At 47.1% G+C, this 17,055-nt stretch overlaps 1 long non-coding RNA gene across 1 annotated transcript; it reads left to right on the forward strand.

Annotated features, from left to right (window-relative positions):
• The first annotated feature begins 153 nt into the window (after window positions 1-153).
• LOC124526686 (uncharacterized) lies at window positions 154-16,724 on the forward strand. The gene is made up of 4 exons (XR_006965720.1): window positions 154-752; window positions 2,471-2,555; window positions 13,949-14,755; window positions 15,992-16,724. It is a non-coding gene; the product is annotated as an uncharacterized LOC124526686 (long non-coding RNA).
• Window positions 16,725-17,055: the final 331 nt, after the last annotated feature.

Genomic DNA, 17,055 nt, shown 5'->3' on the forward strand with positions numbered 1-17,055 from the left:
TATGCCAGGAATGTGAGAGTTTCAGGTTCCCCCTCGGGATCAAAGCGAACCACAAATAACCTCTCAGCGCGCCGCCCTCCTCCGCCCTCCGCCTCCTCCGGCTCCCTCCTCCCGGCCCCCGCCTTCCTCCCGGGAGGCGGCGCTGCGGGCCAGGCGCCCGGCCTCAGAGCTCGGTTCCCGCGCGGCCCAGGGCCCTCCAGGACGCACTGCGCCTCTCCCCACGCCACAGCCACGCTTTGCCTTCAGGGCTGCGGGAGAAGAATTAATCCCCTCGGCCATTACCGCCCCCCAAATGCGTCCGGCCTTCTACTCACTCCTTCTTCCCTGTCGGCGGGACGACGCCGGGAGATGGACAATCGCGTGTCGCTGAGGGGTTCTGGGTGTTGCTGCGGGAGAGGGCTGGGGGGTGATGCGCGCGCGCGCGTGCGTGTGTCTGTATGTGTGTATTCAAGGGAAGGAAGACCGCAAAGGTGTCCACACCTGCCTGTCTTGGATCCTACCAGCCCCTCCTCCCCTGGCGAAGAGAAGACTGCTTCCCCTGGAGCCTCTTCCCTAACCCCCCCACTGCTTTCACCACCAGCGGCGACCTTTGAATTGCCCTGTTATTGTTTACAAACACCTTCGCCAGCTCTTTTAGGGCCTGTCTCCACAGGAAGTGTGAATCTGAGTTGAAAATCTTCTGGTTAATTTGATCCACCTAACCAACTGAATCACCCGCCGCCAGGCGCTCTGTCCAACTCTTCCGGAAAAAGGTAGTAATCAGCACCCCTAAATTTACGCAGTGCGCGCGGTGTGCCACCACCCGCTTTTCGCCTCGTCATCCCGGTCAGCCCTCCCAATCATCCTCCCGGGGAGTTCTGTTATCATCCCTGTGTCATAAGTGAGGAAACCAAGGCTCAGGGAGGTTAATTAGCTTGCCCCAGGGTCACAGAGAGCGTGAGTGATGAAGCCAGGCAACCTCTGGGCTGCTCAGTTTTTTTCTCAAAACCCTTCCGTTGCCACCGGAACCCGGGCTCCCTAGAGGTCCAAGACAGACTCTGGGAGCCCTCCTCTCTCCATCTGCTCTGTTTCAGTCTCAGCTTCATTCCCTCCTATACCCCTGCCAGTCAGGACCCTCCCTGGTGTCCACCCATCTTGGTCCTGCTATTCTTGACCTGGATGAAGTTCTTTCCTCTGCCCCTAGGACGCTCCCTCCCCCACTTTTCCTGTAGGCTGGTCCATCTGTGCTGGCCTACACTTCTTCTTCAGACACACCCTACCCACCTGTCCTTACCCTCTCCCCAGCCGCCTTTCTCCTCTACTCCCACAGTTCTGTGTGCCACTCCTGAGCCCTGGCCACACTGGGCCTCCCAACATCTGCATGTGGGGGACTCGGGACCCTATCCCCTGGGAGAGTGAAGGCCGAGTCCTACCCCCAGTAAGGTCCTTTCCTCCCCTCACCATGGAGTTTACAAGCCCCAGATCTGCTGGAGAGACCAGGGACGAGAAAACGTTTTAAGTTCAAAGAGCTATTTACTAGCCAGGGACATTGTTAATATTTAATGAAGTCCTCCCCAAAGATGCGTGTCTGTGTGTGTGATTTACTCAGAAGCCAAATATTGCATTACAAATAATGATCGGCTCTGAGACAAATGAGAACATAAGTCTTTTGTGCCAAGCTAAGGGGTATTTGGCCATCCAAAGACCATCTCACAAAGAGAAGCTAAGGCCAATATGTCACTGTCCCAACTAGATACACTTGGTAAAAATTTTAGAACTAAAAAGGAAGGGAGACGAAGAGGTCCCAGGTGGTCTTACCCCATGGATGGAATTCTTCTTGGAGACACTTGGTGGAGGTATGAGAGTAGGCATATGCCCTCTGGGATTGCAAAATCAGGGGAAAGTTCATATGGTAGAGTCCTATCTTTCAGGGACGTTTTGGGGGGGGGTACCTGACAAAATGCTTGACAAACATTCTTGAGATGGTTACAGAAAGGGGCCCGCTCAAGGCCGCTAGAGTCAAGCAAGTACATCTTGGAGTGGATAAACCTGCTGTAGACCTAAATGGGCCCCTGTGACTCCTCACCTCTGTGTCCCAGAGCAACAGGAAGGGGGAGGGATCCCAAAACCTGGAGGGGGCTGAAATGTACACACATTTCTTCTTTCTTTTCCTCTTCCTCTTCTCCTCTCTCCTCCTCTCTGTAAGAAGGTTGGAGGGCAGGGCCTCTCAGGCAAGGCAGAGCCAGAGGCCTCAGTGAAGCCTGCCTGAGCTGGTTGCCACACTGGCTGTGCAGGGTAGTTGGGTGAAAGATGTACCAGGGGCAGGTGTGCATAGGTGGGCACTGGGTTGGCTAGGCTGCTGGTACATAAATCTTCCCATATGGGAGGGGAGGAGAGGCTCTTCTAGTGAGCGAGCCAGTGCTTTCTTCCTCCCAGCTTTGTCCGTCTCCACCCATCTTTTCCCCTTCTCTCTTACCCTCTCCCCCTGCAGGTAATGATTCTTCTCAGGTGACAGCATGGCTGGCTGGGTCTGGAATCCTGCCCAGGAAAGATGCAGAGGTGACCCAATTCTCAGAGTAAGTCAGTTTTGATGCCTTTGCTCTGGAAAGTTCAGCTCCTAGGGGTGTGGCTGCATCATAGGTGTGGACAGGGCTTAGCAAGGGATCCTCCTTAGCCTAGACCTGGACTTGGGGCTGGGTCTGTGCCTGTGATATGGCCTCAATCTGGCATTGTGTCCCACTGTACCAAATGGGAACATGAGGGGAAGAGAATGGTCTCCTCATTGCCCAAATGGTTGATTGGTAGAGGCGGGGCTCCAGGGCCCTGGTGGCAACATCAAAGGAAGGCTCTGTTAGTTGTGAAATTCTCCCTTCCAGCCTCCCCTGGACACTTCCTTTGACAGGTTAGGGGAAACAGGAAGCCCACCAGAATCTGGAGCAGATAGTAAATTCACAGGAAGAACCTAGATGTTGGAATGGAAGTTCCAATGCTCCAGTTCCAAGAGCCAAGCTAAGGGCCTTCTTCTCTTTGTTCTGCATTCCCCCTTCTCCGTGTCCTCCTCCATCCAGGTTTTCCCCCCAATCCTCTCCTACCACTCACTTCCCTTCCACTCCAGGTCCAGAATCTCCATCAGGCAGGGGTGCCTTATAGAGTCTTTGTGTTTGAGTGGTTAATTCCTCCAGAGAGGGAGTATCTTTGAAATTAAGTCCCACAATGGTTGAGGTTAAGAGAGTGCTGTCCTAAAAAATGAAGGAGCCCTGACTTTCCAGACTACACATACCACTTGGGCCCCTAGCCTTCCTCTGTGCCACTTCTGAGGTTCGTGCAGGCCCAAGGCTGGGATGATTTGTGCAGGCCGTAAGCTCCCATTTCTTCCCCCTACGTTGGGGGCTATAATCGCCCAGAGACTCCCAGTCCCCAGTCCTTCAAGGAAAATGTGTCTAGTGGATATAGGTGAGTAAATAGGTAAATTGCAGGAGTGTACCCTTCAGTTTATTCTTACCTGGGCAGCTGTCAGGCTGGGACTGGGGATCTAAGAACTGACACACTCAAGGCAGTAAAGAAAGGAAGGTCATTCTGAAATATCAATGTGCCCCCAAATACCTGCCTTTTCTGCAAGGCTACCTTGTACCGAGTGGATACTGTTTTAGTGGATGTGCCACTGCTCCTTGGAAAGACCCTCTCTGTTATTGGCAAGAGGCTGCAGAGCATGTGAAGAGGCCGGCCCCTCGGTTTGCAGGGTCCTTGTAGAAGACCCCAAGGTAGGCTTCTGTGGCCTTTGGGGCAGGGCCAATACGATGAAAGAGTGCCCCCTAGTGATCCTCATCCCCAACTGCTTGAGTTAGCTACTCCCAGGGCTCCGGAGAGGAGTCTTGGATCCCTGAGGAGGGTCGAGGGGGGCGTGTTTGGGACAGGGTTTCATACAAGGGACAGATGTCTCTCAGGCTCCTCGAATGGATTAATGGCTCAGTTGTGTTTCTGAGCTTTCCTCCTATTTCAGCCTCTCCTGGGCTTTCACACAGTCTTTAAAGAGATATCATCTTTAACACAAACAACCTTAAAATAATTGACAATGGGAAAAGACTTGGCATTTACTCACCTATTCACGATCCATGCATTTCTTTTTGTATCTCATGTATTCACTGAACAAATATTTTCTGAGCACCTGCTCTGAGCCAGGCCCTCGAATGGAAGGTGTCCAACCTTGCAGACTCACAGGTCACTGAGTGCAGGGGAGAAAGAGGGTAGTACACTAGAGAGTGGAGAGTTCCATCTTTAAAGAAGGGAGTATGCACACAGGGAGGGTGTCATGGTAGGCATCCTGGAGGAGGTGCTTCTCAAGCTGAAGGCCAAGATGGACTGTGAGGTGTCTTCCTCATGCTGGCATATGAGGAACCTGCACTAGAAGCACAGACTCCTTGGTTCACTAAAACAGAAGCAGAAAACGTTGAGCCACTGACCTCCAGCCACCCATATGTCCTTCTCCAGGAGTAATCCTGAGAGGGAGGGATTATAAAGGGACACTTTGTGGTATATATATATATATATATATATATATATATATATATATACACACACATATATATATAATATGTATTATATATATATGATATATGTACATGCCAAAACATCAAATTATGTACTTTATTTTTTTAAGTTTATTTATTTATTTTGAGAGGGAGAGGTGGGGAGGGGCAGTGAGAGAGAATCCCAAGCAGATGGTACACTGTCGGTGCAGAGCCCGATGTGGACTCAAACTCACAAACTGTGAGATCATGACCGGAGTGGAAACCAAGAGTCAGACACTTAACCGACTGAGCCACCCAGGTGTCCCTAGATTGTGTACTTTAAATAAGAGCAGTTTGTTATTGTAACTATACCTTGATAAGAAAGAAAAAAAATTAAAAAGTCAGATAGCACTATAATGTAAAAATAGTGCCCTGTTCCACTTTTTCCTCATCAAGTTCCATTCCCAAGAGACAACCACTTTTAAGTCTTACATGTTCTATCATTTAAACTTAAATTAAAACAAATGGACTTCTTTATTTCCTGGTGTTTCTGTTTTAGGTATTATCTACCTATTTCCTACTACAAAAGGTTAGGATATAGCTCTCTTATGTACCACTCAGGTTAGGCTATAGCTCTCTTATGTACCACACACACACACACACACACACACACACACACACACACACACTTCTCTTCCCTCATTCTCTTGATGTGTCTACCTGCCACGTTTTGGTTAAATTACTATTCAGTGTTTATATTATTATGACTATGTATATGGTATTAATAGCTGAATCATATACTATGCCATGTTTCTTATTTAACTTTTGTTTTTATTGCAGTTAAATGTCTACCTCATTTTTCATCTTCTAGGTGTGCTGTTTATTTAGCATTGACTTGTGCCCAAATGGACAGACAGAATCCTAAAATTCCATTCCGTGCGTGTCATAGGCCCACTGGTGTGCTATCAGGTCCAGTTTGATCTGTGGCATCCCTTTGGGGGAGTTGGGATGGGTTGTTGTCTGGTCGCACCAAACAGCTTTCATCTTGAGACCTTCCTCTGTCTCCATTGATGGTCCTTCCCCCACTTTGCTTCCCTGTTTCCCAGATTCCTTGTCTTTGTCTTCTGGTAGCTTCCTAGGAATGGATCTGTGGGAGGCAAAAAATCTTTCATGTCTTAATATCTCTTCATTGTACTCTTCTGAAGGACTGATACTTGGCTGGGTATAAAACCCTAGGTTACAAATAATTTAATAATTTTCTTCTGTATTTGAAAAGGTTGCCTCATTGCCTTCTTACTTCCATTGTTGCCGTGGAAAACAATGATGTGATTCTGATTGCTGATCCCTGGATTTAAAATGTTTTCTGTTTCTTTCTTTGAGGATTAAAGCTTTGAGGATTTTTTCGACACGTCTGATGTTCTGAAATCTCCCAGTGTTGTGCCTTGATATGATTTTGTCCTTTGTTTTGCGTGCTTTGTGGACCCATTGGTCTGGCACTTCATGTCCCTAAGTGCTGAGAAGTTTCCCATACGCTTCTGTTGTTACTCTTCTCCAATTTAACTGTTCTCTTTTCCGGAACTCCAGTTATTTGGATGTTAGAGCTCCCAAAATGATTCTCTAAATTTTAAACAACTCCCTCCCACCACTGCCGTTACCTTTTATTTTTCTGGGAAATTTCAACCCTTCTATATTTTTGTTATCAGTTTTAATTTTCAAGAGCTGGTTTTAATCCAGCGTTCCCTTTTATAACATCATCTTCTTGTTTCATGAATTATCTTCTTGTATCCCCCCCCCCGGGAGTAGTAATTACAATGAAAATTGTTTTCTTATTCCAATCTCCACATTATCTCTGTTTCCTTGGAGTTCATTTTTTCTGTTTGTTTGTTTTGGTCTCTGTTTTTCGTAGTTAAGGCTTCCCCAAATGACTTTGATTCTTGGCTGTCTGGTCCTATTTAAGAAGGAGGCATTTAACAGCTGATGAAGGCCCCATGTGGATGCAGAGCTGGGCTTTTGGAGGGTCTCACAGAGAAACGATGGAATAAGGTTCTGGCCGTGATGATGGGGACCCCCAAATAGTAGAATATGTAGATCATTTCCCTTGGGCCAGTCAGCTTCCCAGTGAAGGACCCTCCAAATCTCCTGCCTGGAGGCTGAAAGCCTGGCAGCCAGTGTTTGGACAGCGGAACAGGAAGCAGAGGGGGTTGGGAAAAGTGGGCTATGCCAGACCCCTCCCCTCTCAGTCTCTCCACTCTGGCAGCAGGGATGGAGGGAGGCGAGTGGTACAGAATGAGGTGCTGATCTTCTCATGTGGCAAAGGAGGGGATCTCCTCTTCATAAAGCTGTCAGACAGCTCACCTGGTTTCAGCCTCACCCTTGCCCCTGTCTTGTGTGTCCAGTGGCTTCATTTGCTAAGATTGTTTGAGGCTCTGCTGAGGTTGCTTCTTCCCCCTCCCAGACACTCGGCTGTGGGAGAAAGCTATAACCTCATCTGTCTGCATTCCATTTTCCAGAATTTTGTTGAGATCCCTCTCCTGCTTGCTCTCTCCTCTCCTGATTTCTTTTGCTACGGTTAGGTTTTTTCCTTTCATCTCTTTCCCACCCAGTAGGCAGATTTGGGGCAGAAGCAGGATAATGGTACTGCTCTCTCCTCCGTATTTGGTTGGACTCAGCCTCCTCTTGATTTTTCTCACTGAGGTGGCTCATTCCAGACCTTGTCAGGACTGGTGCGGGCACTTGGGGCAGGAAGCTGGCAAGCTCAGGGTTGTTGGGCTGGTTCTACGACTCCAGGGCCTGCTGTGCACTGGGTTCCCAAACATCCGCCAAGGATAAGCCAGGGATAGGGGTGCTTCTGTGACAGCTTGGATGACACGTGGGACTCTGCTACCTTGGTACCACAGGGCTGCCACCAAGACTTGGCAAAGGGTGACTTGAGGCTTTTTAAACTTGAGGGGACTTAGAGGTCCAGAGGCTGAGCTGGGGTTCCAGGAGGCATGTGGTATTCCCTGTAGATGTCACCTTGCTTGGGGGTGCCTGGGTGGCTCAGCTGGTTAAGTGTCCGACTCTTGATCTTGGCTCATGTCATGATCTCACAGTTCGTGAGTTTGACCTCTGTTCTTGCGGTACGTTGGCTCTGTTCTTACAGTACGGACCCTGCTTGGGATTTTGTGTCTCCCTCTCTCTCTGCCCCTCCCCAGCTGGCGCTCTCTCTCTCTCACTCTCTCTCAAAATAAATAAATAAACTTAAAAAAAAATAGTTGCCACCTTGCCTTCACCAAACCCAGTATCCAGGAGAAGGCTGGCCCAGAGTTGTCCTTGCTTCCACTTTAAGAAAAAAATTTTTTAATGTTTATTTTTGAGAGACAGAGAGATAGAGAGAGTGAGCAGGGGAGGGGCTTCCTCCCAGAGGGAGACACAGAATCCAAAGCAGGCTCCAGGGTCTGAGCTGTCAACACCGAGCCTGATGCAGGGCTCAAACTCACCGAGGGTGAGATCATGACCTGAGCCAAAGTCAGTTGCTTAACCGACTGAGCCACCCAGGCACCCCACTTGCTTCCACTCTCGCCCATTTCCTCTAGGTGCATTCATAGGAGAGGATGGCTGGGAGAACGCTGCTGCTCCCAGGCCCACCTTGACTGCCTCCTAAGGGCAGAGCGCTTGGCCTTTCAGCAGCATTGAACTGTTGTGTTGTTTGACTGGGCAGGATACTGGAGTCACTTGGGAGACATCATAATGTCTGACTTATTTTGTGCAGAGGCTCTCAGGGTATGCTGTGTGCTGGCCTTGTGAAGTGTTCCTCAAAACCTGAGGTCAGATATGCTAGAGAGACTCCATAAACAGTGTTCCTTTCTTAGAGGTTCACAATGGTGTCAACCTATATGAAGAGTCTAAAATTCCCTGCAGGAAAGAAACTGTATATTTTGTTTAAGGCACCCACATAAGTGAAGACAGGCTGAAAGAAAGTAGACTGATCTCAGGAGGTATCAGGTATGGGCAAATCACAGTGTAGAGTCTAACGTCCTAGTGGAGAATCTGAGAGCTCCAGAGTTGGAGACTGAGACAACGCATCCCACATTTAGGGGAGCCCTTGCCGAAAGTCTGTCGGAAGTCCAGTGGGTCTTGACCACCTGGCCTGCTTTTTCAGATTCTGTTTGACAAACTCTTCCCAACCCCATCCCAGATCCAATGTGACTGGTGCTGGAAAAGACATGAAATCCAGCACTGGGACAAAGGAGTGACCCTAGAGAGGCACAAGAGGAGTTTCCTCTGAGGTCAGAGGAAACATTGGTACGTTGGCTGCAGGGAGGAAAGGGTAGGAAGAGAGAGAGGCAGAGACCTCCCATAAATTCTCCCTAAGAGAGCTATGTACCCTGTACATTTCAGACCCTTCCCTTTGGGTCAAGGGTCCTGTAAAAGTGCTGCCAAGAAATCCACTTCATCTCCATGAGGAACAACTGGCCAAAGGGGGAAGGTCCAGGGTAGTGGTAGGGATGGGGGAATGGGGTGGAGGGGTGGTGCTTCCCAATATGGTGGAGGTAAAGGCAGAGCCCTTTGTCTCTGCAGCTGTGAAGCCCTAATGCTGAGACTTGGCCAACGGTCCCTTGCACGCACCTATGCTGCCCCTGCCCCCAGGACCCATGAAACCCCTGTCAATGCCACAGTCAAGAGGACGAAGGACAGGCTCAGCCAGGCCCTCCAAGGTGGAAGGGGGAGGCAAGTCTTCCACCCTATCTCCTTCCTTTCCTTCCACACTATCTTCAAGCCCTGATCTTCCTGCATGTCACCCTGATGGGCATTTCCTGGAGATGGAAGGGTGGGCCTGTGAGGTGCTGATGGCAGCAGCTCAAGAAGCCTCCCTCCATACCCACTGGCTTTACTACCTTGGGCAGAAAGATAAGCTTCCCTCTCCTTGTGTGTAAAATGAGCATCATAACAGAACCCACTTCATACAGAGGGCTGTTGGGAGCATGAATGGAACCTTCCTTCTAATGGCATCCAGGACGTGCACGATAATTATCCTCTCTGCTGAGAAGTCTCTAAATTCTCACCTTACACCACTCAGCAGTGGGACCTCCCACAAGCCAGGTTCCCCCTTGCTAAGACTCAAAGGCAGTTCTTCAGCAAGCAACACCCTTGGCCAAAGCCATTCATGAGGGCAAGTTGTATCCTTCCCAACTCCTTCCTCTTACCTTGGCAAGAGCTGATTGAAACATTTTGCCTTGTCATTTATCGCCTACTCACTCCTTTGAGGTCTTTATCAAATATCATCTTCCAGTATGACCTCCCTGATCATACTGAATAATCATTATTTAAATTGCAATCTACCCCATTCTCTGTTCTCTTCTTTCCACTTTTTTCCTCCATCAGCTTTTTACCATTCTACATGCAATTTGTCTCACTTATGTATTTGCTTATTTTTTGTCTCCCTCACTAGCATGTAAACTGTGCTAGGCAGGGGAGTTCTGTATTTTGTTTCTTGCTGTCTCCCTGATGGCTAGAGCAATGTTCGGTGCATAGTGGGTGCTGTATAACTATTGTTGACTGAATAGAATAAACTAATGGACACTTGTTCTTGCCATGGCAAGACCCATATTGTTTTATAATTGTTGGCTGCCTACAAGAAACCCCCCTCCCAACCCATTTAAGTTGTTTATAAAGTATTATAGCAATATCCTTTTGGTTGTGAGATGGGCACTTAGGGGTATTTGTGTGACTGGTCCCAATCCATTAAATCCCCCTGAGGTCTAATTGGTCTAAGTGGGCTCTGCTCTTAGAGTGAGTCACACTGTGCTCTTTAGAGGTTTTACATGGTGCACGATCCAGTGGGTTTAATTGGTTTAAGGTTAGTATCTGACACTGAGTGAGTTTGGCAGATGTAATGTCTTAAAACTTGTGTATCAGAGATTGTGCTTAAGCATGAGTATTAGATACAACACAGAGTGACTTAAAGTTAAGTTTATTTTATTTTTATTGAAGTATAGTTAAAATACAGTGTTACACTGATTTCAGGTATATGGCACTCACAGTGATATGACAGTTCTATGCTCACCATGGCAAGTGTACTCACCATCTGTCGCCACACAACATTGTTACAATATTATTGATTATATTCCCTATGCTGTGCTTTTCATCCATGTGGCTTATTTATTTTAGAACTGGAGGTTTGTACCTCTTAATCCCCTTCACCTATTTCACCTGTCCCTCCAACCTGTTCCCCTTTGGCAACCACCAGTCTGTTTTATGATTTTGTTTCTGTTCTTTGCTTGTTTGTTTGTTTAGATCCCGCATGTAAGTGGAATCATATGGTATTTGTCTTTCTCTGTCTGGCTTATTTCACTTAGCATAATACCCTCTATGCTGTCCATGTTGTCACAAATGACAAGATCTTATTCTTTCTTATGGCTGTGTAATATTCCAGTGTGTGTGTGTGTGTGTGTGTGTGTGTGTGTGTGTGTATGAGTGTGTGAGAGATATCTTTATCCACTCATCTATGGATGGATACTTGGGATGCTTCTACAACTTAGCTATTGTTAATAATGCTGCAATAAACATAGGGGTGCATAATATCTTTTCGAACTAGTGTTTTCGTTTTCTTTAGGGAAATACTCAATGGCGAAATTACTGGATCCCATGGTACTTTTCATTTTTTTGAGGAACCTCTCTACTGTTTTCCACAGTGACTGTGCCAATTTACATTCCCACCAACAAAGAGTGCATGAGGGTTCCCTTTCCTGCACAGAAACAGATACATCGATCAATTGAACAGAATAGAGACCCCAGAAATAGACTCATGCATATATGGTCAATTAATCTAATGCAAGGGAGGCAAGAATATGCAATGGAAAAAATACAGTTTCTTCAACAAATGGTGTTGGGAAAACTGGACAACCACATGCAAAAGAATGAAACGGAACCACTATCTTATGCCGTACACAAAAATAAACTCAAAATGGATTAAATACCTAAATATGAGACCTGAAACCATAAAACTTTTGGGAAAAAAACATAGGTAGCAATTTCTTGGATATTGGCCTTAGCAGTATTTTTTCTAGGTATGTGTCCTTAGGCAAGGGAAACAAGAGCAAAAATAAACTTTTGGAACTACACCCAAGTAAGGGGGTTTGCACAGCAAAGGAAACCATTGACAAAATGCAAAGACAATGTACTGAATGGGAGAAGTTAGGGATTTACTTTTCTTCCACAAAGCATGAAATCTGGAGGTGGGTCACCTAGGGCTGGTATGGTAGCTCCCAGCATCTTCTGTGTCCCAGGCTCCTTTTAATCTTTCTGCTCCTTCATCCTTTGGCCACAGCTTCTGGGCTCAGCCTCATGGTTGCAGGATGACCACTGCGGCTCCAGCTATCAAGTCAATCTCCCAACTATTAAGAGGGTTAAGATTAAGAGGAGCAGGCAAGAGGGTACATGCCGCCTGAGTCAGTCAACCTTCCTTGAAACGAATCCAGGCTGACATCCTTTGATTTTAATTGGAACATTTAACCTATGTATATTTAATGAAATTACTAACATATTTGGGTTTAAATCCATCATGTCACTGTTTGTCTTTTATTTGTTTCACTTGTTTTATATTCCCTTTTTCCTTTCTTACTTTATAAGTACTTGTTATTCTTCCATTCCATTTAGCTTATTAGTTATATAATCTTTTATTATTGTTTTCAGTGGTCACCCTAGAGATTACAAAATGTCCTCCTGACTTATTAAAGTTTAATATAAATTACTACTTTTACCACTTCCAGGACAATGCAAAGATTTTAGAACACGTTAGCTCCATGACTCCCCTCCCATCTTTGTGCTCTTGTTGTCCTGACTTTTAATTCCACGTATATTTTAAACCTCACAAGACATTATTATTATTTTCTTATATGTCATCGATATTCATTTAGTTTTGCCCATAGCTTTACCCTTTTCATTGCTCTCCATTACTTTCCTCATCTCCATGCATCCACGTGGGATCATTTTCCTCTTGCTCTAGAAGTGTTCCCTGAATGAGGGTTTGCTGGTAACAAAAGCTTCCCATTTTTATTGGTTAGAAATGTCTTTACACCGTCTTTCCTCTGTGTCTGGAGAAGCAGAGCACTGTTGGCTGCCCACGGAAGGCCCATGTAAAGCCAGGCTGTCCTTTTGGATAACATGGACCGGGTGGAAAGTTCACACCCCATTTCGTGGGTGTGAAAGCGATCAAGTAAAGCCAGAATTTGACAGAAGTCAGAGGCAGTCATTCATTCAATCCTGACTTGGGCCAGAGGATCAGATCTGGACCTGATCAGATTTTGGAAGGAGAACTGCTCTTGGCATCCCCTCTGACAAATCATCGTTGTCCATCAGGCAGCTTGGTGCCAAGGCTTCAGTGTCCAGCCTCCCTCTGAGCAGGCGGTGGGGGAAGGAGAGCCACTGAGTCTACCCAAACCTCCACTTTCCCGCAAACAGAAGAACTTTATCAGGACTACTTGCTTCATAGGGCAGCTCAAAAAACGTTTTGTAAACTGCTCTCCCCATACATTCCTCAGATAAGCCTGAGTCCTGTGCAGATGCAAGAGAGTGGTCTTCAGTGCCCCTGGCTCCCACCAACTCTCGGCAGCAAGAGTGGCTCTGGTTGGATTTCTTAGACCTTGAGAGGGTCAGGCCCAAGGTGAATTGATGGCCCCAGGGAGCCCAGAGTGAATTGGGCAATTCAAGTCTTCTTCAGAGGGTATCCCTCTGGGTTGGGGTCTCAGCTGCCCAGCCCCCACATCCTATACTCCACACCAAGCAGGAAAGCCACACAAAGGGGAGGACAGGGCAGAGAGGCATGACACGGTCTCCTTCCTCCCCTCAAAATCACAAAGTCCCACCTGCCAAGCTGAGTAACTGCCTCTATCAAGGACATAGGAAACAAACAAAACAGAAACACAGCTTACTTCTGTCTGGACTCTGAGTTCTCTCTCTCTGGAGCAGGAAGAAAGTTGGAATGCATTTCGGGTGGGCTGCCTATGTTTAGATATTTTTCTACAGGCTAAAAAGAGAAGCTGAAAGTTTCTCCTTCTCTAAATTTTATTTTGCCGAGCAAAACAAAAACTCATTCTAGACTGTTCCTCTGTCTGGAACACTTTTCCCCTGGATGCCCGGGGTTCATGCTCTCACCACAGGTCTCTGCTCAAATGCCACCTTCTCAGACCTCTCCAAACACCCATGTAAAAGGCTACAACCACTGACACCCCACCTCACCAGCCACCTGAAAACCATTCCTCTTCACTGCTTTAGCTTTTTCTGTCACCATACTTTATTTATCATCTGCCTCCCCCCAATAGACTGTCACCTACATGAGGGCAAAGATGTTTTGTCCTTTCCTATGCTCCAGGGCCAACAAGAGTGCTTGGCACATAGTTGGTGTATGAATTATTTATTGCCTCATAACAAATTAGTCCAAAATGCAGAAGCTTGCAACAACAGCATTTATTATCTTGCAGTGACCATGGGTCAGGAACATGGATGCAGGTGGCTGGATCCCCCACTCAGCCTCCATCACAAGACCGCTATGGTTATGCTATCCTCTGAAGACTCAGTGGCAAGGACCGGCTTCAAGCCCACAGCATTGTTGACAGCCTTCAGTGTCTTGCAATCTGCTGACTGACCTCAGTTCCTCGCCAGGCTGTTGGCCAAGGTCTGCCCTCCATTTCCTGGCACTCCAGCTCCTCGTAGAGCATCTCACCACGCGGCAGCTGACCTCATCATAGTGAATAAACAAGAACGACAAAGAGACTGTGACCAAGATGGAAGTTACCGTCTTTTGTAAACTAATGTTGAATTTGATGTCCCATCACTTTGACTGTATTCTAGTCATTAGAAGCAAGTTATTAGGTCCAGTGCCTACTGAAGGGAAGGGGATTACACAAGAATATGAGCACCAGGAAATGGGAACACGGGAGCCATTTTAGAAACTGCCAACCACATTTGACTTTCAATTAGTGTTTGTTGAATGGATGGATGGGTGAATTTGGATACATGGAGAGAGGGAGAATAGAGACAGGTAGGGGCATACTGCTGTTAAGAAATTGTTTCCTCAGTATGCTGGAAAGCCAAGGGACATGGGCATCAAAAGGCTTGCCTCTTTCCACTTGTCACATGCTTTATTTTCAAGATTGGTTAACTTCTACTCTGATTCCAGCCTCCTCATTCACCCACAAATGCACATGGGCATGAGACATACAGACAGGAAGACAATTCAGTCTTCAGAGAGGTGAAGACGTTGGCAAGCTTACACACTGGGCTCAGAGGTTTGTAAGTTGCTTTCAGAGGAAAGGCTGGGGAATTTGTTAATTCGGGGAAAAGCACATTTTTTCCCACTTGCACAACTCAAATAAGGCTGAACACTCCCATGCTGGAATTTTCCAAACCATTTCCATTTCTCAGATGGAGAGGAGGAAATTTGGACAAAGCAAAGGCTTGTTTTTGAGGGAGAAATGAGTTATATCTGTGGCATACCTTTTGTGTGCTCAGCATGATCTTGCATCTCAGGCCTAGAGAAGAAGTAAAGACACAAGAGGAACACCCAAGGTGGCTGCAGGGACCAAGCTAGCCTTAGGGAGATGACAGTGAGACAGAGGGACAGCATTGCCTCAATGTGGTGTGCTGCTGGAGATCAAGAAGAGGGGATTCATAGGGCTGACACAGGAAGGGAGAGGTTCTGGAAATAGGTTGGTTAGAGCTTCACCTTTGAGTATGAAAAGTGTTTGAATAGGAGGGCATTCTAGGCAAGGAGCAGCATAGCAAAAAGGCTCAGAAGTGAATTGGTGTGGTATGACCATGGGCAGATAAATAGGGCTGAATAAATGGAAGGTGTATGTACATGGTGACAACTAAGAAAATGATGAGAGTCTGAGGGGCAGGAGCTTCCTGAGTTTAGGAGGTGGGGTTAGTGAGAGTAGTCTTGGAAGGGAAATGAGGAAAGTACTAAAGTTCGGGGGGTAGTTGGCTCATCACTGGACCCAGGGCTGAATAGCCCCCAGGAACAATCTGTGGTGGGGCCGTCATCACGCCTTCCTCATGTCAGAGCTGCTGAGGAACACAAGTGGGTCTTGGTGACAGCTGCCAGGGGATCAACAAAGTTCACCTGGATTCTTTGTGGTCTGCTCTCAGGGAAAAAATCCACCACAGAGAGATAAGTTAGGGTCCCACTAGAACTTCTTGTGACTCCCCCCCTTCCTCGTCTAGTTCCACCCACATCCCCTTCCATTCTCCTTGTCCCCATTCTCTGCTTAATTTCTGTGCACTGCCTTTATAGCTGTCTGGCACTTTGTGTATTTACTTATTTGTCTTGCATATGGCCTGTTTTTCCCACCGCAATATAAGCTCCATGAGGGCCGGGATTTCCAGGTGAGTGCTGGGCGCATGAGAAAACACTCAGTGTCTATTGAATGGAAGAGGCCTTGTTACAAAGTGATAAACCGTGCTTATAAAGAGCTCCATCTGGTTAGGAAGCCGGGATAATAGATTTGCTTCTTTGCCCACAGTCAGAGCCCCTGCGTCCGTATATGTGTGCACCTTTACCTGCAGAGAAGAGCTCGTCCTTGCTGGGAACAGCCTCCACCTCAGTCTGGACACCAGGGAAAGCCGCAGGTGACACAGCCTCCCTCAGGGTCACACTGATGCCCCTGCTTTGACTCACCGGAACACCTCAACTCCCCCCGCCTCCGAATTCAGGGCTCCTGCACCAGCCTGCCTCTATCCCCTCTGGATGCCTATAGGAGTTCCATCTTCTCCATCCCCTTCTGCCAGCCTCGATGGGTGCCAGACTGCCTCTGTGTGAGACCCTGGCTGGGAAGGGCAGGCAGGACTGGGCTTTTCTCTCCTCCATATCCACTCCCAGCCCCAACAGGCACCAGGAAAAAGGGTTGTTGGTGGTGTTTCAGAGGCTCCATGACCCCATAAAATATGCTTCATTTTTCTCAGAAAATGAGCCATTTTTTCCCTCTTATGTTTTCATATGGTGCCCAGAAGTCCCTGGATTTCCTGGAATTTATATGAAGAATTCCAGCTATTCCAGCTGTAGTTTTCACACACAGAGCTCCTGCCAACAGACTTTGGCCATCTGGGGGCAGCCTGTGGCGGTGGAGTAAGCTCTGCTCTTGAGCTCTAGCCACCTGGCAAGGGCTTCTCTGCTGACCCCCTACCATGCTTGTGGATATCAAAACAAATAATTTTATTGAGTTATCATTGGCATATAATAAACTACACTGAACAATGTGTTAAGTTTTGACTTAATATATGCACCCATAAAACTGTCACCAGGATCAAGGTAATGAAGATGCCCATCACCTCCAGAGTTTCCTTTGCCCCTTTATAGCCCCTCTCTTCACCCCTCCCCCTCCCCCTCCCCAGATAACCACTGATTGGCTTTCTGTTCCTATAGATGAGTTTGCCTTTTCTAAACTTTTATAGAAATGGAATCATCCAGTAGGTATTCCTTTTATCTGGCTTCTTTCACTCAACATAGTTCCTCTGAGATTCATCCATGCTGTTGTGTGTGTCAATAGTTCATTTGCTTTTATTCTAGGTAGTATTCCATTGTATGGAT

This window comes from Lynx rufus, unplaced genomic scaffold (genome assembly GCF_022079265.1).
Source record: "Lynx rufus isolate CCGP_SWC_20201006 ecotype Redwood Valley unplaced genomic scaffold, mLynRuf1.p SCAF_5, whole genome shotgun sequence".
Taxonomy (NCBI): Eukaryota; Metazoa; Chordata; class Mammalia; order Carnivora; family Felidae; genus Lynx; species Lynx rufus.